Raw genomic sequence first — 23,880 nt, forward strand, 5'->3', positions numbered from 1 at the left:
GTAGTTTTGCATTTGGGAGGGGGCGTTTCCATCAATCTCTCAGATCTTTATACAATAAAGAGCTGAGCAGGAAACTGTTGTTGGGAGCATGGAGAAAGTTTGGAAAGTGCCTTATTTCATGGTTCTGCTTCCACACACCACAGACAAAATACAGAGGACAAAACAAATAAGCTGAGATTTTCAAAAGCATCTATGCAATTCACGTGCCCAAACTCCCATTTATTTTAATGAGAACTGGGCGTCCAAATCCCATCAATATCAGGCCTAATATTTTTCCATTTAAAAATTGGTAAGCTCCCTCATCACACATCTGGGGGACTTGGCCACCCTTAAAGTCCTTTAGAGCCTGCTACTGCTCCCACTGAAGTCAACAGGAGTTTTGATGTTGATTTTTGTCAAGGTTCCTCCCCCACTCTGAACTCTAGGGTACAGATGTGGGGACCTGCATGAAAAACCTCCTAAGCTTATCTTTACCAGCTTAGGTCAAAACTTCCCCAAGGTACAAAATATTACACCCGTTGTCCTTGGACTGGCCGCTACCACCACCAAACTAATACTGGTTACTGGGGAAGAGCTGTTTGGACGCATCCTTCCCCCCAAAATACTTCCCAAAACCTTGCACCCCACTTCCTGGACAAGGTTTGGTAAAAAGCCTCACCAATTTGCCTAGGTGACTACAGACCCAGACCCTTGGATCTTAAGAACAATGAACAATCCTCCCAACACTTGCACCCCCCCTTTCCTGGGAAATGTTGGATAAAAAGCCTCACCAATTTGCATAGGTGACCACAGACCCAAACCCTTGGATCTGAGAACAATGAAAAAGCATTCAGTTTTTTACAAGAAGACTTTTAATAAAAAATAGAAGTAAATAGAAATAAAGAAATCCCCCCTGTAAAATCAGGATGGTAGATATCTTACAGGGTAATTAGATTCAAAAACATAGAGAACCCCTCTAGGCAAAACCTTAAGTTACAAAAAAGATACACAGACAGAAATAGTTATTCTATTCAGCACAATTCTTTTCTCAGCCATTTAAAGAAATCATAATCTAACACATACCTAGCTAGATTACTTACTAAAAGTTCTAAGGCTCCATTCCTGGTCTATCCCTGGCAGAAACCAGCATACAGACAGACACAGACCCTTTGTTTCTCTCCCTCCTCCCAGCTTTTGAAAGTATCTTGTCTCCTCATTGGTCATTTTGGTCAGGTGCCAGCGAGGTTACCTTTAGCTTCTTAACCCTTTACAGGTGAGAGGAGCTTTCCCCTGGCCAGGAGGGATTTCAAAGGGGTTTACCCTTCCCTTTATATTTATGACAATTTTAATGGAAGAAGAACCCTCTAGGGTCTGATTCAACAAGATACTTAAACATGTATTATAAATCTTGTTGAGTTGGGGTCCTAGAACCCAACCAAGTGCCCAGGACTTTGAACCCTGCAAAAGGAAGCACTGTATTAGCCAAATAGATTTGAGTCTTGACATCTGTTCCACCTTTCTGTCACTTGACACTAATAACATCAGGTGCTTTGCCGCTCTCCAAAGGTCTCCTTACATATTCCATCTGAATATTTCACTATCTGTATGTTTTAATATACTTGATCCGGCATAAACCATTCCAGACTGTTATACACTAGGGCATCGGTGCCTTTTTTGTACAGTTATATGTCACACGTCCTGTTGGTCTTTTGATCAATACAGTGGGGGGTTTTGTAATGGGGCGAGGAATGTTTGTGCTATTTCCTGCAGAATTTTTACCTTGGAGGATGCTCATTTTATTTTCACTATTTCATTTTTCTTTGCTATGGAACTAATCTCTTAAAAGACCAGATCAAGTCTGAGCCCCAAAAGTGTACCTTGAAACCTGTAAAGGTTTAAATCAGGATCTCAGAGTGATCTGGTTAGTATCATATGCTTAGGTGAAGGTTTTCAATTATGATAGGTGTAATTTCCCTACTTGCTGGTTGTCCAAGTCAGCTGTAGCGAGACTGGTAATGCACTAAGTTACAACACATTGTTTGTATACTGTATCGTAGACTTACGTCGCTGGAAATTATTGTACACTCAATTAGTATTCTAGCTCTGTATAAAACCAGGAAATTAAATTAATTTAGGTAAAAAGAAACCACAGATAACTGAAGACTCTTTTCTGAGATCCAGTTCCTGTGCATCACTCAGCTGGCATAAAAGCGCTTGATTGTAGCTGAAAATTGCCAGCAAAAAATTCCCTTGCCAGAAAGGAACCTCCCTCCTGGTGTATCTGTGCCCATCTCCAGGTTTATATCGCTGCCTTGCCCCTTTCTTCTGTTTGAGGTGGGGTGGGGATAGGGATGTGGCAGAGCTCCTTAATGGACATTAAAGAACTAGTGCAACTTAGAGCAGTCCAGCAGCTGCTCTGGGTCACATCATGAACAACCTGGCTCTGAGAAACTGCTCCCTGATGCTTGGGCCATCCCTCTGTGCCCACTAGCATTCTAGTGCAGGAGACAATCTGCCCCAAAATCTCTATCTTAAATCTGGAATACATTTCTTTCTGTCTCATTTTAATTGTCCTTTACTGCATGGCTAGTGTCAGAGACCCCAAAATGCTTTATCAACTGACTTGACAAATTACATACGGTTTGTAGGAAATCACTGTGCCATTGCACCCCATAATGCTTTATAGAAGTATGCTTAGGAGTGTAAATATGACACAACTAGAATATATTTTCTGCTAAATATGCCATGTAACATATCTTTGCAAAGGTGATGTTCTACTGAATGTATTCATCCTATTCATATGCATGTATCATTTTTATATATGAAGTCATGAACGCTGGCTTTGTGCTTGTATTTAAAAGTGATTGCTGTAGGAAGCACATAAGGAAGTTTTGGTCAACATAGTGTGAAGGAGTTATTCAAGTAATTGGGAGTACTTCGCTAACAATGGACCTTGAGAGACGCCAGTCCACATCTGAGCTTTCCTGGGGATGTTCAAACTGACACATAAACAATGGTGTCGGCCTGTAAAGAACTGAGTCATGCATGGACATGTGACTTGCCTATGTGACTCTAAAATTTCATCTTGTAGCTGTGATTCTGCACAGGAGAACACAGGTTTCCACCCACAAAAGAAAGACTATATAAGGCCCTGGGAAACCCCTCAATTTTGTCTTCAGCTGGCTCAAGAGAGAGCCTCTCCACCCCAAAGAAATACCTGAAAGAAACTGGAGCAAATGACCGTAACTACGGGGGTGTGCGTGGTTGTTGGACCCAGACTAGGAAGGAGTCTAGTCTGTCAAAGAAGCTTATTGGAACATCTCTGAGGGTGAGATTTACCTGCATTTAGTTTCCTACTGTATTAGGCTTAGACTTGCGTGTTTTGTTTTATTTTGTTTGGTAACTTACTTCGCTCTGTCTGTTATTACTTATTAATTAACCCAGCACAAGTAATTAATTTCCTGGGGGAGCAAACAGCTGTGCGCATATCTCTATCAGTGTTATAGAGGGTGAACAATTTGAGCTTACCCTGTACAAGCATTAAACAGAGTAAAATGGATTTATTTGGGGTTTGGATCCCATTGGGAACTGGGTATCTGGGTGTTGGAGACAAGAGAACTTCTTAAGCTATTTTCAGTTAAGCCTGAAGCTTTTGGGGGACGTGGTTCAGACCTGGATCTGTGTTTGTAGCAGGCTAGTGTGTCTGGCACAGCCAGGCAGGGTACTCAAGTCCCAAGCTGCCAGGAAAAATGGACATAGAGGTAGTCTCAGCAAATCAGGTGGCAGTTCCAAGGGGGTTTCTGTGACCCAACCTGTCACAATCACTTTACCCAATACTGAAGTGCAGCCACCTCTGAGGTGAAATGCAGTAGCTGCTTTAACAGCACTTTGCAGTGCCTATAGATCTAATCAAATAGATCATTAATAAGAGAGCCTCCTGATTATACTGGATTCATGAAGCTATTCTTTAGAGTAATACTTCTAAAATCAAATTTGCTGCATATAAAACCTTCTAAAGCTATTCTGTTTGCTTAATATTTTGACAGCAGATGAAGAACATGCAGTAGCTTTTGGCTTATGCTTTGTCAAAATGATTGTCAGGGAGCTTAATGAGCTTTATGCCAGACCAATAGCTTTAGTAACACGTCTCCAGAAAAAAAAAAAATCTTACTCATGCTGGCTGGCCATATAGTACTTCTCAGCAGGAAAGCAGTATCTCCTTGCTTAGCTTATAAATTTAACCTTTAAATGTTTCAAGCTACCTATTGCAAGCTAGGACTTAATCACCCTTGAATCAAGCCAGTCCATTAAAAAAAACTGTTCTGTACTGAAGAAAAATTGGAAGTGATTTCTCGTGCAAATTGCTTGACGAGAGTAAACTGCCTCTTTTTTACTAATTTGAACTGTCTTTTCTTGCATTCATTAACGAATTACCTTACATTAGCAGATACTGAAGTCAGAATTTTGAAAACTGCACCTTTAAAATAAAAACTCATGAAAATGCTTTCCTGCTCCTTGCATCTTTCACAAAGAACAATTAGTAGATTACACGGTAACTAATTTCAAGGCAGAACAATTAGTTTGCAATATACAGTAATGCGCTATGTGGTCACTGTTGTAATTTAAAATGGATTGTTTTCCTGAGATGTAGTAATTGCAGATTAAGTGATATATAATTTTGTGAGCTACTTGATAATTCTAGAATATTATGAAATCTCCTGGGCATGTAACTACTACAAACTTTTACTTGACTTTACCACATAGTATTAGTGCCCCCCATCTAGTATGATATTGCATAGATAGTTGAGCCTGCTAAAATAAGGTAATGGTGTAGTGGTTACAGAAGAAAACTGCAAAGCATCAAAACATTAATGTTCTCCCTGCAAAAATAAGCATTTTTAATCCATAACAAATGGAAAGCTATGCTAATGGGGTTTTTCCTGACATTTTCTTATGTTTTGTTTATAAGCATTTATTCTATCTCCTGCTGATTCTTTGTTTTGTAGTAGTTGTTTCACACATGCAATTTAATTCCCTTTCTCCAAACACTGACAGTGTTACAGTCAGTACGTCAGCAGTTTGAATAGCAATTCTCCTGACACGGTTGAGTATGCTGGGAGGAGGATGGCATGATTGACACATATTTTAAGCCTTTTTTGTGCCTTAGGATTAGTAAAACATTAACTGGAAAATCTGTTCAAATGAATAGTATGCAGGCTTGCAGCCATACCACTTCATGCTGTGATCGTCTCAGCTTTAAGAGCTAAGTGACCTTGGGCTTGATACCTGGATGGCAGATCTAGAAGGCCAAACCTAGGGGTTTCACAAAGTGGTTTTGTGATTCACTAGGTAGCATTCTTCCCTGTGAGTCAGTTCTGAACCAGTGCTCCAGTGAGACGTTTGGGGGCAAAGACAAGACTATCTTTCTGAGGAAACTTAAAATCAAGGTCCTGACTAGTTGTAATTAAGGAACACATGACATTCTTTGTAAGTGTGGTGGTTAGTGAGAGTTCTGGCCAAATTCCAGCACAGGTCAGTATCGGTTGGCTACATTGTTCTTCTCTCTTTCTCCTATTTTGTGAAGCATTTCTGTGTGCTGCTAACCAGTTGTCATGTTTATATTTTATTCCTTGATGATGCAATTCCCTGTGCATAGTTTAAATGCAAGTTTTTAACGTGCGCTAACCTCCTTTACAATGAAAAGCGATCTACAATTTTATTGTTATTTCTATGGCAAGTCCAGTAAGTCTAAAAAGTGTAAATATTTGTCTAAATTAGTGTTAAATGCATAAAGCCTAGTTTCAGTATGAAACAATTTAAATAAATGGAACAATATATTTTCATTACTTGCTTATGCTGTTGTCATTCTGAAACATAGTTTGACACATAATGACACTTACTGGGTGGAGATGGTAGCTGTTTGGTACAATAATATAGGTATCCCATGGAAGCACTGGATCAGACTCTCTTCTCACAATGGTGTCAATCAGGAGTATCTACTCTGAAATCAAAGAAGATAGGCTGATATAAACTTAGAGTAGTTGAGAGCAGAATCTGTTCTGTCTGTGTGTGGATTTTGTATACATTTGTATTTTTCACGTAGCCTGCTTATATATACACATGCATCCAGCTTGCTACAACTCAGCCTTTCTTGCAAAAATAATTATATATCTGTCAATTTGGAGAGCTTTAACCCTGTGCAGAATGCTCAGCTGTATTAAGCAATCTGCTGCTGTGCTCTGCTTCAATGAACGCTCCTTCTCTTTGGCTCCTGGAAGACTTCTGCAGCTGTGTTGGGGACATTGTTACTTTGAGCCCTCACTTCTCTCTGCTTCTTAATTTCCTTTTAGTTCAACTCCAAATGACTCTCATTGCCCCTTTCCCTCCAAGTGACTTACCTGCTGTTCTGACCTTACTGCTTTTCCTCTTTCCCCACTCAGTCTGTACAGCCCCATGCTTCTAAATGAATCTGCCTCTCCTGCCATTTTGACCACTTCAGCCAGCTTCTGGGACCTGCTCACCAGTTCCCTGTCTTTCAACATCTAATTAAGGCTGCTTCAAAGCCCTAAAGAGTAGAAGCCACCTCTGTGGTCTCTGCTCTTATTTCCTCCTACATGCCATCTGGCTTCTTCTTTACCTTCACCTCCTTTTCCCATTCTGAATCATACGCTCATTAATATTGCTTTATTAAAAATAAGCTGAGGGGGTTTTCATGCAGGTCCCCACATCTGTACCCTAGAGTTCAGAGTGGGGAAGGAACCTTGACATGGTGAAAGGGTTTTTCCTCTGGCCAGGAGGGATTTAAAGGTGTTTACCCTTCCCTTTATATTTATGACAGTTTGGGAATACCTTCCATACTTCAGTGTGCCACACATCCTATTTCCTACTTTCTGATTCCTCTGATAAATGACATCATGGGTTGTTAGTTGTCTCTCAGGGTCCATAACCAGTCATTTTACCAGTAAAAAGACAAAAGAACAAAACACAAGAAAACATCCAAACTGTCCATCTTGCAGACAGTCTCTCTAAGAGACAAGACAGGGTCCTTCCTTCTTTCTCCCATGCCATCAGCAGCAATGAAGACTCTGCAGGCCAAATTAGGACCCGAACAATACCTAGTCAATTCAGTTGCCTTCAGAGGTAATGCTGACTGGAACATAGTAACGAATTCGCTGATGCATGTGGTAGTCAGTTCAGTCATTTGTAGCTGGGTTATCTCTGCAGGCCTAACAGGAGCCAAGAAAGTGCAAACCTGTTTGTCTGTAATTTAAACAGATGTGATTTTAAATACACACAGGGGCACCAATCTGCTGAGTAAGAGTGAGCTATTTTTGCTTAGCCACTTTTCAGGAGTAGAACCATGTTTGAAATCCACTTCTCATAGAAATGCTTCCTCTCTTGTTCCTGTCACATCTCTATGCTTCTCTCCACGCCATCCTGCTCCCTAAACTGTCGTGTCTCCATGTATTTTCTTGAATTGTTTGTCTAGTCTAGTTTATATGGTAAGTTACTGGGGGAGAAGGAACACATTTTACTCCGCGAAGGGTTGTGAAAAGGTACAGCACTGTAGAAATGATTTGTAATAATAATTAGCAAAGTTTAATTATGTAAGAGGCATTTATCATTATTAAATTCAGACGAGTTTTGTTTCTTGTCCTTCATGTTTATAGATTTCTCTGGTAGCAGTTGACGTACTGCATATCGTAAGAGAGAGGCCTTTAAGGCAAAGCTAGAGGCTACTTGACAGACTTGTTATCTTCACAAGAACAAGTGTTGTTTGCAAGGAAGAGAGGGATGTGGGGGGAGAGGCTCGGATGAGAGAGAGAGAGAGCACCTCGCTCAGCAGCAAATATTTAATTAAAATTGCTGCCTAGGCTGACGAGTCATGGCAGCAGCTGCTTAAACAGAGATTTGTCCTTTAAATAACTTCAGTTAAATAAACGAAGGAAAAAAGAGGAGTATAGATAGAAAAGCTCAAAGGATGTGTGCTGTAATGGAGGAGCCTGGCCTTCATGCCCATGTGGCAATAGCTCTAGCAGTCAATGGCTCCTTTTTTCCCCAACTGCTTTCATTCTGTATTGGAAGGTGGGGCCCTGGGCTGCGGGGAGAGAGTGAGCTGCCTGCTGCGGTGCACGGCAGGCGGTGGTCTCCATTGTGTAATCTTTACATAAAAAGAATCCATTTGTTAAGTACAAGCGCCTGTGGACAACATACTTCCATGGCTACTTATAACTCACCAGTGTTGCCATGAGTCTCCTGATCATTATGCATCCAATGAAGTGGGTTCTAGCCCACGAAAGCTGGTGCTCAAATAAATCTGTGAGCCTTTAAGGTGCCACCGGACTCCTTGTTGCTTTTGTGGATACAGACTACCACGGCTACCCCCTGATACATGATTGTTATTGCTTTCCTTGAAGCCCCAACTCCTGGAGTCATGTAGATTATGTGATGATTTCAGCCTTCCTTCTTAAAGAAAAAGTAAGTTTTTAGCTCTTGTGGCTGTGGAGATAGCTTCAGAATGTGACCCCTGTCCACTTTAACGGCTCAAAAAGCAGAAAGCAAATAAAAAGAACACCAAATCTATTATCTTTTTGTATATAATCTCATTGTTTTAAAGCCAATGTCATGATTTTTTGTGAGCCTGACTCATGATTTTTGAACATTTGGGGTTGGCAACACTGGTCACTTTACCGGATGCTCAGAGTGTTTCTGGACCAGCCCCTCCAAACTGTTCAACACCTCCTGGAAGCATATCCCTTCCCATTAACTTCCTTTGAATCCAAATAGAAGAGTGTGTGGTTGGTATCTTACAGAAGGTGCTAATCACCTTGTAGGGTATGTGTTAGGATGTAAATGTGCAACCTTGCAGCCTGATACTTTGAGGAACTGAGCCCAGGCAGCACCTTTGAAGACAATGAAGTTGTTGGCATTCAACATCTCTCAAGATCAGAGATAAATTAAAGGTGTATTTGTCTCATGGTTTTTTTTTTCTCATGTTTTTTTAGGGAGGTTCTCTGAATGTCTGACAATCAGACATTCAGACTTGGGCAGTCATGGCACACAAGTCATGCCTACCATAGGCGCCGACTCCGTGGGTGCTCTGGGGCTGCAGCACCCATGGGGAAAAATTGGTGGGTGCTCTGCACCCACCAGCAGCTCCCTGCCCCACCCTTCTGCCCCAGCTCACCTCCGCCTCTGCTCTGCCTTCTTCCCTGAGCGTGCCGCGCTTCCCGCTTCTCCCCCTTCCCTGCCAGTGCTTGTGCCGTGAAACAGCTGTTTCGCGTGGCAAGCCTGGAAGGGAGGAGGGAGGAGGAGGAACGCAGCATGCTTGGGGGAGGAGGCGGGGCCAGGGCAGGGATTTGGGGAGGGGTCAAATAGGGGCAGGGAGGGGTGGAGTTAGGGCGGGAACTTTGGGGCGGGGCAGGGGGAGGTGCGAGCACCCATGGGTGCAGAAAAAAGTTGGCGTTTGTGATGCCTAGGGGTTACAAGTGGAGTCAGATAGACAGGAATCGGTGTCTAGGATCAGAGCTGGAGTCAGAGGTGAGGAATCTGAGCCAAAGTTCCAAACCAGAGTCGGAGGCCATATTTAAAAGAGTCGGAAGTCAGGAATTGGAGCCAAGGTTATGTAACCCACACACCTCCTGGGTGTAGTGTTCTGTCTCATCTAGTGGCACTGACTCCACTTAGAGAGAGATTAATGAGTCTGCTTTACAGCCTTGGCTAAGAGCCACATGGCTTTTAGCTCATGCAGTAGAGGCTCATGCATTTAGCTTCAGAGGTCCCAGGTTTGATCCCACCCACCGATGACTGGGGGTCTGACGGCATTACGGTTAGGAGCTGGATTCCTGGGAGTGAATCAAGGCAGGAGCAGAGCTAGAAATAAGCAGGCACAAGAGCTATTGCATCGAGGGGCAAATGCTGATCTGGTTTGCTGGTCTGCTGACTCTTCCCACCAATCAGGCTGCCTAATGCAGGCCAGCTGTCCTGACAATGACAATACTCCAGAGTTTTTCCACCTTCCATTTCAGTGCACGCTGCATATTAAGAACACCATCATGCAAATATAAGCTCCTGGTAACATCCATGTAACATTAGAATAGGATACGATCTAAGGACTAGAGTCAGACTTTTGGAAAAGTCCTGAGGACGGGGATGTGAAAGCTACACCAACTGTGGAGTAGTCCCTGAGTCCCTTCCTAGGGGTATGTCTACACTACAAGCGGTATAGTGGCATAGCTGCAGTTCTGCACTTCATCACTGTAGTGCAGTAGTGTAGACACGTACTACAACAGTGAAGGAGGGCGTTTTCCCATTGCTGTAATAAATGCATCCCCTTTAGAGGCAATAGCTAGGTTGATGGAAGAAGTTTTCCATTGACCTAGCGGTGTCTCTGCCGGGGCTTAGGATAGCTTACCTTTTCACACCCCTGAGTGACATAGCTAGGTCAACTTAAGTTTTAGGAGTAGACTTTTTTTTTTGACTTTGAATTCCATTCCTGCTTTCTCCTGGGAGCCAAGGGTTTACTCCTGGCCCCTAGCAGCACCAATCCCCCATGCCAACCAGCAGGGGAGTAGAGTTAAGGCTCAGTCAAGTCCCCTCCCATTGTCTTCCCTTCCCTACCCATCTGAACCATGCAGCGGGTAAGCATGTGTGCCGCCCTATGTGTTTCAGAAAGTTTCTGGACTCAATAACTGGGTAGTCTGTATAGTGCATTTGACTTCCTCTTAATCCTTTGCGAGGGCAAGTAGTCTGAGTCAGAATCTACTAGTAAATTTAATAAATAGCATAAAATACCTTGTTTGTGAATATTCATACATACACACACATATACAGGATAACAGCACCTGAAAACAAATCAGTCACTGAAAACATTTCACTTCCAACTCTTAGTGGAAGGGGGCGAATGAATAGTGATCCAGTCAAATTATTTATTTAGAGAAGCAGAACTATGAGCAAGTCCTTTTCCTTTCTCTTAAAGATACTCTGTTCATATTTCATGGAAGTCCACCAGATTTCTTCAGCTTATCTGTTTGATATCTGACACAGTACTCTGAGGGCAAAGGCATTAATGCAGAGCAATGTTGGTGGTAGTGGGTAAATCAGAGTAAGTTTTGGAAGACACTTTCATCATTAAAGTGTTAAACAAATAAAATAAAATAAGCCTAAACAAATAGTTACTACTGCTGATGTTCAGAATTAATTTTCATCTTATCAACTATTCAATTCCCCTGAAAGCCTCGAAACAAAAGATTTCCATTAACACCAGCTATTGAAACAAGATGATGACCTGATAAATTGTAATATTATGCTACTTAATCTAATATCTCAGACTCTTCCATTAAGATTGTATACACTGTGCTCTGCTGAGATGTTTGTTGTACCATAACACTTGCTCATATACCTCCTCTGACATCATAATGGCTCTAAAAGAAGATAAATGTGATATAATAGTGTCATGCACTCCCATTATGTATGGTTATTTTTCTTCCTCATCCTTTATTTTTAAGTTTTAAAGCTGCTCCGTGGTTTAGAAAAATAACTTAAGCATCTAACTGACAATCACAAGCAAGGAAATGCTAAAGCTGAGAATCCATCCTTCATTCAGTACAATATTACATGTAGGTATTAAAGATTTCTTACCTAAGAAGTTGAAACCACCTGGGCAAACTTGCCCAAATTCTGCATTTTTTACCCAAGATAAAATTCCTTATATTTCTGTATATTGCAGCACCATTGAGACGAATGGGAGATCCACTCATAAAAGAGAACAAGAATCTCTTAGTTGGGCTCTGACATACTATTTGAGGCTGGCGGAAGTGTTGATGGGGAATGGGATGCTGGCTTGGCGTTGCTCCTCATTCAGACAAAATTCACTGGGATTAGCCTAAATAAGGAATGAATAAGGACTACAGTATTTGGCTTAATGTGATGAATCTGAAATTTAACCTACACCCTCAAAATATTTTTCATATGATTTATATGGTTAAATATTTAATTTCCACCTTATTTTGTTGAGTTACTCCCTCATATCTCTTGTAGTGTAAGAAATGATGGAAGCTTGATGGGTTTGACTGATCAGGAAATGCAAGCACTTTAAAAACCTTTATGAAGCTGGAAAAGCTAATCTTTCATTACATAGGGAAGGGGAAAAATCAGAGGAAAGAAGTAAAGACATAAGAGTCTGTTGTCATGAAACCTTCCATTGTTATGAGTGAGTGAATGCAGTTTCAATTAGATCCACATGGTGTCTTGGTGGATTTCACTTTCCAGTAATAGCACTATCTTTGGATATAAGAGTAGTATCCGTATAAGCAGATATTTGTGCCGACTTCTGATGTTTAGGTCTGCTTTGTTTTAAGATTTCAGAACTAGAAACAGCCAGCATTTTCCTCTCAAAATCCTCGGGGAATGTGCTGAGCTTGCTTATAAATATATTTTGTTAGTGGGAGGGGGAGAGAAATGTTGTGAAAGCTACTTTCATATTCCAAGACAATACATTCAGACTCAAGACTCTGATATAAAAGGCAACAAACAAAACCTGCCGCCACCAGAGCAATGCACCTTGCGGATGAGTCTGCCTTCCTGAGTTACATCAGAAACAACTAATATCTAATGGATCACATGGGAATAATAGCTATTTTCTATGGTTTATAGAGGTAATTCATTTGTAATTAAATACCTTTTTCTCCTATAGTCAATGTCATCTAGTTGCAAGTGCAGGGAACTCTGGCGTGAACACAAGCCCCATGCTGTGAAAATCACTGCACAGAATGGAAACCTCATTGCTGTACAGCGGTTACCACCACTGAAGTCAAATGATTTTCATGGCATCGGAATTGTTTCCATACTGTGAGCTGCTATGTATTTTAAATGGAGAGCATATGTATTGCACTTTGCTATTTTATTGTTCTCATTTACTACCCGATAAAGTACAATGTTTGTCTTGTGATGAACTTACAATGGATAACATATATGCATATGAGAGGAGAAAGTATGCTATTTTAAACCAAACTTTACACTGAATGAACAATTAAATCTGACTCCAAGCCTGCAAGGAGTTATGCACAGGTAGACCCTTTTCACCACGGGCACCAATTTGGTCCTTTCCTGGGGGGTGCTTGATTCCTGCTCTGCCCCAGGCCTCACCCCAACCCTGCCCCCTCCCCTTTTACTCCTCGTCCTCTTCCTGCCCCTGCCCTGCCTCTTCCTGCCCTGTTCTTCCGCCTCCCCTGAGTGCACCCTGCCCTTGTTCCTCTCCCACCCACTCCCCCCACAGTGCCTCCTGCATTCCGCTAAACAGCTGATCTGCAGCAGGCAGGAGGTGCTGAGAAGAAGGGGGAGGTGTTGATTGGTGGGGCCCGCTGGCAGGCTGATCAGGGGTCAGCCAGTGAGTGCTGAGCACTCACCATTTTTTCCTGTGGGTGCTCCAGCCCCGGAGCACCCACAGAGTCAGCACTTATGCTTTTTGCTACATTGTGAAGACACTGGAGCACTTCATGTCTGTCTGTCTGTCTGCCTAGTGAACATCTTGTGGGGTATGGGTCTTAATGGCTAAAACAAACTGTGGTAGCTTAAACCCTGCTCCTCTGACTCATGCACAACTCCAAGTAAAGCAGCATGTTACTTCAATGTAATATATTTATTTTTAAACATAGAAAGGTTGCATTGTCATAATTCAGTGCAATTAAATGTACCGTGTTTTAAAAAGCAGAGAGACTGAGGAGTAGGAAGGGACAATAAGAGAAAATGCCCTTTGTTAGAGAGCTTATTCCTTCACTTTCCCACTTCCCTGGTCCTTCTCGCATGAACAGAGAACAACAATACCCGAAGTCCGAAGGTGCAGACAATTTGATGTTTATTGGGGTGAACTTCCAGCAAGCTTAAATCCAAGTTCCTTTTTCCTTATTTTCGAATCCCAATTTCCTTCCTGTTTGCCCCTAATTTATATAGTCTATACCTTAACCAGTCATTCTACTGAAATTTACCTAACCAATCCTAACATATTGTAACATGATTAGCTAATCAATTATATCCCACCATCTTAGTTTGTTTCTGTCTGCTGTATAATTAATTTTGCTGGGTGTAAACTATCACAGAACCAGACAGAGACCATGCAAATAAACAATAGTAAAGAGGGAACTATAATGATAAAACAATACAGAAGTGAGGATTTCACAACTACAGATATAAAGACATAAGGGGTTTCCCAGCTGTGTCTATTGATAAGTGAGTTTTTAGCAAACAGAAAACTATCAAACTAAATTTTGTTTTACATCTTCTAGGCTCTTCCCTTTCTCTGGAGGTGATAGATCGGATCACCTTTCTAAGCCCCAGATTGCCTTATTTCAATATGACTGTTTTGGAATGTGAGGATGTGACTGTTCGCTTCCCAGCTTATGGCTGCCTCTGCTGCTTGGCCAAAGGCATCAGCCTAAGAACAGGGCCTCCGACTGTCACAGTGAGAGAAGGTCCTTACACAGATTCTTTCCTTTATCCTTCTATAATTAGCTAAATGATAAACAAAGACCTAAATTCTTAAAGTATAGGCCTTTACAGACAGGCCTGAATATCTATATCCCAACACCCTTGACATAAATTTATTTTCCGATCATGATGATTTGCATCAATTTCATTTGGGAAAATCTGTTGTTAACCATGTCCGTTGGAAAACAAACTGCAAACTGCTTTTATTGTCTGTGTGCTGTTGACATTCCATCATTTCTAGTCATCCTGCCCTGTTGATACTTTGCTTTGTATTATACTTCACGGTTGACCTATGAGATAAACTGCTAATAGCTGTTGAAAATTTCAATTAACATAAAACTAGTTTCAGCCAGAAATGTTGTCAGCTCACTTCCTCGATATTATATAATAAGTCAAAAAGTAATAGCAAGGGAGTAATAGAACACATGTATATTTTTAAAGGTGTAATGTGCTCTCAGTTATACACACAAAGGTACAATTAAGGCTGAGGTGGTATCATTGCAGGCACAATCTGACCATCCATTATTTGTAGGCTTGTGAAAAAGCCAATTATGACGAGGTTCCTAACAGGATCTCCGGGGTGCAGCCTGCAACTGTGGGACCGCTGTGCCCCCTTAACTCTCCAGCCCCTGTCTCGAACAGTGCTTTGCTAGTGACAAGCAGCAAACCCCTCCAGGTGCTGTTATCACTGAGCACAACAGCATGTGGAGCCCCACACCTGGCTGGATTGCATGAATGCTCCCCGAGCCACGCATGAATCACACAGAGAAAGGCACTAGCCAAATCCCCCCAGTTTCCAGCCTTGTACCTCAGGAATATACCTTCTTGAACTGCTCAGGATGAGCAGTGCAAATTTATTCATTAGTTCACCACTGCATGAATGGAAAGTGGATGTATACTAGCCTTTGCAAACCTGAGCAGTTTTACCAAACTCTTCAGGTAAACTCACGGGTAAAGATAAACAGTAAAATAAGTTTATTGACTACAAAAGATAGATTTTAAGTGATTATAAGTGATAGGCAAAAACTCCGAGCGGTTACCAAAATAAAATAAAAGATAAGCACGCAGTCTAAACTCTCAACCTTATTAGGCTGGACCACATCTAGATTAAGCAGTTTTTCTCACCCCACTCGATACTGCAGTTCATAGTACACAGGTTTCACTCTTGAAACCTGGGCTAGTTCCTTCTGTTGGAGTCTTCAGAGTGTCCTTGTTCTTTGCAGCGTAGGTGGGGACAGGAGAAAGGCTAAGCATGTGGCTGCTGTGTTCTGTTTTATACCCTTAGTACGTGTGCTTGGAGATCACAAGTCCAGACATGTCTGGTGGGTATTGCTGAGTCCCCAGGCAAGGTTGAGCAATTCCTCTGATGTGGCCTTGTGCAGGTGAGTCATTGAATTGTATCTCCCTTGCTGGACAATGTCTGTTGATGGTTGTTTGATATGCGCCCAGGCGTTAGTTACTTTCCTTGGTATTGTCTCTGGAGAGTTAGAGTCTTGGCACTTCCGAAACCCACAGCATATTTTAGTGACAACCATAAAACACATTCTCATAACTTCATATTCATTGATGATGTACATATTTAGATGGAACAGTGGGTTTCAGAAGATCATAACCTTTCCCATGATACTTTACTTGTCATGTTTTATATTCAGTGTCACAATTATATGTAAATGAGGAATATGGGGGTTACAGGGTGCTCCTCTAAGGTATAGAATGTCACACCAGGTTGATAATATTCCTTTTTTAAAAATATTCTCCAATCACCTGCTCTATTTTTCAAACAGAATTAAAAACTCCATGCTTGTACATTTAAATCTAATGGGCCATATTCTTCTCCAGTGAGTTTCACTGCTTTTGACAGTTACACCAAAAATGAACTTATCACAATATGTTTAAAACAATGTGATACAACAGATATGCTGTGTAGAGTATAATTAATTTACAGATGAGAATTATATTTGTAATTGCATATATTTGGCATGGAGTAGTTTTTTATAATAAGTTGTGTAAGTACAGGTAAAAATGCATATTGTGCTTCCATACTATAATTTAAAATATCTCCCAGTTACTGTACACTGTGTCTTTATTTGAACTGGCTTCAGGTATCCTAACACAAGTGTTAATCAGCTGAATACAAATCAGCTACAAACATATCTATCAGAAGCTGAAACAGATGCATGGGTCCCATTTACTCAGTTGTTCAACTGATTTAAATGGGACTGCTTAGTCACTTAAGTTTATGTCCATGCTTAAGTACCTTTCTGAATAAGTGTTTCTAATAGCAGCAACAGGGAGAATTTGGCTGCAAAGTATTACTGTGTTTCAGTATAATCTTAATAACTTGGATATCTACCTCAGTGGATGTACTCTTATTTATGCCATTTACCACCTGGCCTACTGTATCATAACTAGTGTTACATGAAATATTCACAATGAACAATGTATTTCTCAATTTTTACCATTTTTCCGTTCTGTGAATAGTCCTAATACAGATCCTGGTTTCCATGTGTTTGCTCATTGTTTGAAATTATTCAGGGAATGTTCTATGTTGACACGTTTAAGTGAATGGATTGGATGTGCATTGTTTGCCTTGTGTATAGCTTTTACTAGGTGATGCTTCATATTCAAGCTGTTGTGACTGGACACAGTAAGTCAAATGTTGTTCTTCTGATCCATGATAGCGCGAGTGTTACTCTTAGAATTAGGTTTCCAGTGTGAATGTCCATGATTGAAAATTTGACATTTGCTTTCGGTGAGTGTGTAATACATGGTTAAAATGTACTGCTTTGTCAAACATTCTGGTGCCCAACCTTGCTGACAAGAATATTCATGGGAAGTAAACATAGAAGTGGGGGAATTTATTTAAAATCAAATTGAATGACTATTTATTAATTATTCTTAGCGGTATTGACCCAGATCCAATCATAATACACATAGCATTGTTTGGTCAAGAAGACTGAGAGGCCCAAATCAATACTGACTGGTTTTCTTTATAAAATTATCATCTCAGCAGTGATCATGTGTGAACTGTTGCCAGGAATGTTGCCTACTGCTGCAGTTCTTAGGGACACAAAACCCCACTGACTTAAGAGGACCGAGCATGTCGTCACTGAAACTGAGCAAGCTGAAAATGAGGGGATGATTTCCCACTGAAGGGGTAACTTAAGTTACTGGGAAAATATTCCAAGCCTTTGTCATTTTAAGACCTGGTCCGAACCCAATTGAAGTCGATATAAAGAACTGCAGTGGGATTTGGATCAGGCCTGTAAAGAGAAAACAGTTATTTTGGCAAAACCAAAGGTTGCGTGCTCTTTTGGCACATGCACTCCTAGTCGCTAATGAGGAGACTATGGATTGCCAATTTATTGTAAATATGAAAAACCAGTCCATTAGTGACCATTAGAATTCATGGTTTCTAAGACATTTGTTTAGTTTTCAATCACTACGGATGAGTAAAAGGTATGAAAGGCCCTAAAAAATAGGGCCTTTGTAGGTTGTAATTTAGCAGTGCAGTGATTCAGCTCATAGATGTCCCAAACAAATTTAATCACAGAGGCTGTCAGAGCCAATCATAAGGGCAGAACAGTGACCACAGGAAAATATCAACTACTGTAGACCGCTTTTTAGCAGATTGGAACCATAGGTTACAATATAGTGTGAGCCTTTAATAAGACTTCATTTTAGGATTATGTGCAATGAAGAGATTAAAATGCACAGCAACAAGTCACAACCATATTTGGCATGGAGCGCCAAACTACTCCATGCCAAACATCTCCATTACATAGTCGATGACTATCAACAAGATATTTATAATTTTTTTCCTAGAGACTTCAGATGAGTAGGCAGTCTCAAAGGGAAAAAACTTCAGGAGTGCTATATGACATTATCTGAAGTAACTAATGAACACACTAAAAGGCATTGAATTTGCCATGGTAAAATGTATTTATGGACATAGGCCCAAATTTTCAACCCAGTCTAACCCAGCCTCTGTTTTTGTGCTTGTGGTTTGATTAGCGCAAAGTTGATTGGCCCAGATATCTACGGCCAAGATGTGCAAAAATGGGTGGTTAATAGGGTTGCCAACTTTCTAATAGCACAAAGTCAAACACCCATGCCCCGCCCCTTCTCCGAGATCCCACCCCTACTTGCTCCATCCCCCCTCCCTCTGTCGCTTGCTTTCCCCCACCCTCACTCACTTTCACCGGGCTGGGGCACGGGGTTGAGGTGCAGGAGAGGGGGGTGAGGACTCCAGCTGGGGGTGCAGGCTCTGGGGTGGGGCCAGGGATGAGGATCTTGGGGTGCAGGAGGGGGCTGGGGAAGTGGATTTGGATGTTGGGGGGTAGTGGGCTCTGGGAGGGAGTTTGGGTGCAGGAGGGGACTCAGGCTGGGCCAGGGGGTTGGGGAGTGGGAGAGGGTTTGGGGCATGGGGTCCCGGTGTCACTTATCTTGGCTCCTGGGAAGTGGCCGCCAGGTCCCTGTAGCCCCTAGATGCATGGGTGGCAAGGAAGGCTCTGTGCGCTGCCCCTGCTGGTGCTGCCCCTGCAGCTTCCATGGGTTGTGGTTTCCAGCCAATGGAAGCTGTGGAGTTGGCCCTTGGGGCAGGGGCAGTGTGCGGAGCCTCCCTGGCTGCCCATGTGCCTAGGGGCTGCAGGGACCTGATGGCCACTTCCAGGAGCTGCGCGGAGCTAGGGCAGGCAGGGAGCCTGCCTTAACCCCAGGCCCCCTTTGCACCATCGACCGGACTTTTAATGGCCATGTCAGTGGTGCCGACCGGAGCTGCTAGGGTCCCTTTTTAACTGGGCATTCCAGTCGAAAACCGGATGCCTGGCAACCCTAGTGGCTAATGCTAGGCTCCTAAGTCCATATTTAGGCACCTCAGTAGATGGCCTGAGTTTCAAAAGTGTTGGGGCCTTCGTAGCCCCCAGTGAAGTCAATGTAAAGCTATTACTTACATGTAAATGGCTTAAACCATGCCTCTAAAGTGCAAGAGTTTAAAAAAAAAAAAAAAAAAAAGCAATGTTTGAAAATCAGGCTCATTGAATTCTGCTTTGAAAAGTGACCATAGTAAAATGGCACAATTAAAGTCTGCATGTGCTGTGCAAGGTCAAACTTTACCCTTTACATGTGGTTTGACTTTACTGGTAACCCATGTAATAATTAATAAATAGCCATCTCAAAACTCACCACCTTCCATTCCAAATGCAAGGCGCATTTTGTGTTTGCCTTTTTTCACAAACATATAGCAACATTATATATATTTATTTTAAAAATAAACAAAAAAAAACCCTACTCCAGTGAACATACTTCTTTGAGAGAGAATGAGAGAACAAACAACTCATGACAGACATTAGTCCCCTCAATATACTATTGGAAAGTTCTTGGCTACTATGTGACAAGCATGGTTCAAGAGCCTAGATGGAATAAAATTGAATAGAATAGCTTAAGCTTTTTCTCCAACCTGACTGTTCCTAAGATTTCCTGCATGATCTCCCTCTCTCTGCTAAGAGGCCATTATGTATAGCTCAAGTATCCTGTTGGAGTTAACAAGTCACACTTGCCACAATGAGTCATCAAGAATTTACAGAAAGGTAGGATAGCTTTGGGGAGAAGATACCCGATAGGGATTTAGGAGATCTTTGTTCAGTTCCCAGCTCTACTGCAGACTTCCTGTGTGATTCTGGACATGTCTCTTGATCTGTCTGTGCCTCTGTTTGCCATATGTCAAATGGAGATAGTAATACCTCCTTTCTCTCACTCTTTGTCTATGTACATTGTAAGCTCTTTGGGGATTGGCCACTCTTATATGGGAAACTCTCTCATTGACTTAAAAGAGCTTTGGATCAGACTTACCTGGGGCTACACCTACATCCATCTGGAAGCTGAAGCTTGTGAGGAATGTGGCAGACATCTTTGTAAGCAGTGTTTTTTGTTGTAAACATGTGGCAGTGGTGTTCTGGGATCTGCACGGGCTATGCCTTTTGGCTGCTGGTAGAGGATAAAATGTTAATTTTGACTTATAAAGCCCCAAATAGCTTAGGACCTTCATACGTCAGAGACCTTCTCTCTCTCTCTCTATGGCACTCTACTTGAGCTAAGATCAACAAGGTGACTTGGGCTGGGATGCCTCTGGCATAAAAGAGAGAAGGTTTCTTAGATAATGCTCTGCAAGCGAGTCCCTTCCTTTTGGAATGCTGTCTCTCCTTGGTCCGAAAGATCCCAAAGTCATTGATTGTCTGGGTATGTTGCAAAGCCTGTCTGTCTGAGGGGGCATAGGTGGAGGGAGGGAAAAGGCCTCTGATTGCGGGATTTGTCTCAAATGGGAATTTGTGGTGAGGGTGAATGTTTTAAGTCATACAGGTCTGGTGAATGGCAATTTAAGGCCAAGATTTTCAAAAGACAATAGTGGTGCCTCAACTTTTTAATGCTGAATCAGAGACAACTTAAATTTTCCATTAAGTTCTGAGCATCCACTCTGTAAAAACCAGTCCCCTTTATGACATCTCAAACTGGCCACTGAGAATCACTAGTCATTTTTGAAAACCTTGGCCTACATAAGGAAATTAAATTACCTCCTCCTTTAAATAAAAGCAAATGTTCTGCTCCTCTATACACATCTTCAGTTATATTTATCCATCTTTTGCATATCTTTCCCAGTATTTGTCTAGCTCCTCAGTTGTACTTTAAATGCATAAGTTATGAAAGAGCTGGATAAGGAGTTTGCTAGACTGTTAATCTTCATTTCCAATAAGACTTGTAACACTGGGGAAGTGCCAGATGACTGGAGAAAAGCTCATGTGCCAGCACTTAAAGATAGTAAATGGGATGGCCTGGGTAATTACAGGCATGCCAGTCTGACATTAATCCCAAGAAATTACTAGAACAGGTGATATGGGACTTGATTAGTAAAGAATTAAAGTAGGGTAATATAATTAATACCAATCAACATGGGTTTATGGAAAATAACTTTTTACCAATCAACATGGGTTTATGGAAAATAACTTTTTGTATGATATTAGAAGTTTGGTTTATAACGGTAATAGTGTTGATTTAATATATCTAGACTTCTGTAAGATATTTGATTTAATGCCACATCATATTTTGATTAAAGAAACAGAAAGATATAAAATTAACATGGCATACATTACATGGATTAAAAGATGGCTAAACAATAGGTTTCAAAATGTAATTGTAAACAGGAAATCATCGGCAACTGGTGTGTTTCTAATGGGGTTTTGCAGGGATTGGCTCTTGGCCCTATGCTAATTTAACATTTGTATAAATTACCTGGGGGGGGGTAATTTCATCACTGATAGTCTGCAAACAACACAAAAATAGGAGGAGTGGTCACTGACACAGAGCAGTCCGGTTTGCTTGGTAAGCTGGGTGCAAGCAAACAATATGTTCTATTATGGCTAGCTCTAAATGTATAAATCTAGGAACCAAGAAAGTCGGCCATACTTAGATGGGGTACTCTGCCTTAAGAAGCAGTGACTCTGAAAAGATTTGGAGGTTGGGGGGGGTTAGTCAGCTGAACATAAACTCCCAGTGTGACGCAATGGCCAAAACGGCTAGTGTGACCCTTGTATGCATAAATAGGGTAATCTTGAGTAGGAGTAGAGCGGTTACTTTGCTTATGTATTTGGCACTGGTGCAACCATTGCTAGAATACCGTGTCCTGTTCTGGTGTCCACAATTCAAAAAGGATGTTCATAAATTGGAGAGAGTTCAAAGGAGAGCTATGAGAATGATTAAAGGATTAGAAAGCATGCCTTATGGTGATAGGCTTAAGGAGCTAAATCTAGTTATCATAACAAAGAGAAGGTTAAGGGATGACTTGATTATAGTCCATACGTACCTACATGAAGAACAAATATTTAAAGGCGTGTTCTTCAGTGCAGAAGAAAAAGGTATAACATGATCCAATGGCTGGAAGTTGAAGTTAAACAAATTCAGACTAGAAATAAGGTGTACATTTTTAATAGAGCAGTTAACCATTGAAACAACTTTCCAAGGGTCAGGTTGGATTCTCCATCACTGAAAAGTTTTAAATCAAGACTGGATGTTTTTCCTAAAGATATAAATGAATTAATCTGGGTAAGTTCTACTGCTTGAATTATGGAAAGTCAGACTAGATTAGGTGTGAGCAAACTTTTTGGCCCGCCACATCAGGGTTGCGAAACTGTATGGAGGGCTGGGTAGGGAAGGTTATGCCTCCCCAAACAGCCTGGTTCCTGCCCTATCTGCCCCCTCTCACTTCCTCCCCCCCAACTGACCCCCTCAGAATCCCAGACCCATCCAACCCCCCTGCTCCTTGTCCCCTGACCGCCCCCTTCCAGGACCCTCCCCACCCCTAACCTCCCCCCAGGACTCCACTCCTTATCCGACCCCCCTTCCCCCTGACTGCCCTGACATCTATCCACACCCCCGCTGCCTGACATGCCCCCTGGGACTCCCACCCCCTATCCAACACTTCTCCCGTTCCACATCCCCTGACCACCCCCTCCAGAACCACTGACCCATCCAACTGCCCCCTGCTCCCCATCCCCTGACTGCCCCCCTGGAACCTCCTGCCCCTTATCTAAACCCCTTCCCTCCCTCTGCTCCCCGTCCCCTTACCATGCCGCTCAGAGCGGCAGGACTGGCTTATTGGAAAGCCTGGGAGGTGGGCGGGTGCAAGCCGTGCTACCCTCATGGGGGAGGAGGGACAGCAGGGGATGGGACGGGGGCTAGCCACCCCGGCCGGGAGCTAAAGGGCCGGCAGGACGGTCCCGCGGGCAGTAGTTTGCCCACCTCTGGACTAGATGACCAGAATGGTCCCTTCTGGCCTTGGAATTTATGAATCTATAATAAGAAAGGGTGGTAATTTTTTGTTTAAATATAGAAAACATAATATCTTTAAATATTCTAAATTTATTGTGCCGATTTTGTTAAATCTTAAAAAAATGTTGTTTGGGTAATTGTTCTGAAAACTGCTATGATGTAGGCGGAGACAAATGGAGTTTATAGGGCCACCCGGCAAAACGGTTTTCTAAGGGTTAAGTCATGCATTGACTCTAGATTGGCTCCAAATCTAGCGAGAAATCAGTGGCCAAAAGAAAAAAAATGTCACTTAAATACTTAATTCCAGGAATGACAGAGAGGATCCTTGGTGCTTATGGAAATATGTTCTCTGCCTCACACATTGGACTATATTTCTGCTTTAGGGGAATATTTTAACCTCCACGAGCATTTGCACAGTGAATTGTTTTCAGAAGACTGGCAGTATCCAAAATAGGCATTGGATATAGTGTCAAGGGAAGGTTATTTTTCCCTAACATTGACATTGGGATGTCTGAAAGCTTTCACGGGAAATGGTCCCTATGATATTGACAGCTGAAGAAAAAGAGTCCGCATGGAGCTCACCTTCCACCTTTGCCA

The 23,880-nt window shown here is 42.0% G+C and overlaps 1 protein-coding gene across 9 annotated transcripts in view; it reads left to right on the forward strand.

Moving 5' to 3' along the window:
* The window catches only part of CHL1 (cell adhesion molecule L1 like), a 201,264-nt gene that overhangs the window by 88,865 nt on the left and 88,519 nt on the right, over positions 1–23,880 (forward strand). For 4 of the 9 annotated variants that reach the window (XM_073351146.1, XR_012159765.1, XR_012159764.1 and 1 more), the window contains one exon: positions 15,749–15,845. The exons of 3 other annotated variants lie outside the window; for them this stretch is intronic. The gene's annotated coding sequence lies outside the window, so the exon portion shown is untranslated. Of the gene's footprint in view, positions 1–5,227; positions 5,512–15,748; positions 15,846–23,880 lie in introns of those variants that run through there. 2 more of the 9 variants (XM_073351145.1, XM_073351140.1) reach the window with 2 other exon arrangements.

The sequence above is a fragment of the Lepidochelys kempii genome, chromosome 7 (genome assembly GCF_965140265.1).
Source record: "Lepidochelys kempii isolate rLepKem1 chromosome 7, rLepKem1.hap2, whole genome shotgun sequence".
Taxonomy (NCBI): Eukaryota; Metazoa; Chordata; order Testudines; family Cheloniidae; genus Lepidochelys; species Lepidochelys kempii.